The sequence below is a fragment of the Morone saxatilis genome, unplaced genomic scaffold (genome assembly GCF_004916995.1).
Source record: "Morone saxatilis isolate NCDOM2014 unplaced genomic scaffold, NCSU_SB_2.0 Contig21, whole genome shotgun sequence".
Taxonomy (NCBI): Eukaryota; Metazoa; Chordata; class Actinopteri; family Moronidae; genus Morone; species Morone saxatilis.
The window spans coordinates 15,535,806-15,536,660 of NW_023339774.1; positions in this window are offsets into that span (position 1 = coordinate 15,535,806).

The following is an 855-nucleotide window of genomic DNA, read 5'->3' on the forward strand; positions in this document are numbered from 1 at the left end:
TGTATTTCCTAAAATGTCAAACTAATCTTTTAACATAGTAACACCATAGTGTCATATGTGTGAATATATTATGGTAGATGCTGAGTATAATTATGTAGGCTCAGGGATGTGATATCTGCATAGCAAATGAAGGGAGACTCATGAATTGCATGATCATTAATTCAAATTAATTTTAACATATGACAGAGTAGTAAGGCAGAGCTCATATTTACTGGATGCATCCTGCACTGCTACCAAAGTACTCGCGCTGAATTGCTTTCATGCAGTGCGCTAAATTATGATGTCAACCCCCCTCTCTCTCCACAGTGCTGCCTTAATTCATGTAGCCCATTTCATAACAAACATGCCATCTTAAAGGATTGCTCCCTATGAAGCAGGTCATGGATCAACAGAAAAAATTCTGCAGTCTTGGCTTCACAAAGCCAGCTTTCTGTGATTTGTAAAGGATAAAAAAAGTTGGACAAATTAGGAGACACCCATGTGCCTCTTTGAAACTGAACAAAGATTTTTTTGTTGTGAATTGCACCTGGGTTAAAACAAACCTAGGTGGCCTAGTTAGAGTGGTGACATGCGAGCAGTTCTGGTTTTTAAATATTTTCATGATGCAAACTAAGGCCAGCTGCACTTATTTGAAGGTAACTAGAACACTCCAAACAAAAGAGACGCATGCGTGAATGTTACTCAGGTTTTAAAAGGTGCATTATTGGAGTAATTTGAACACACACTGTTTGTCATCCAGTATGTTGTCATCCATTTGTACGGATCAAGTTAGCTGATTGGGAGAAACAGGGTGACAGAGATTAGCTGGCAGTGATATGCGTCATCAGCTATACAGGATCTGTGTGTGTGTGTGTG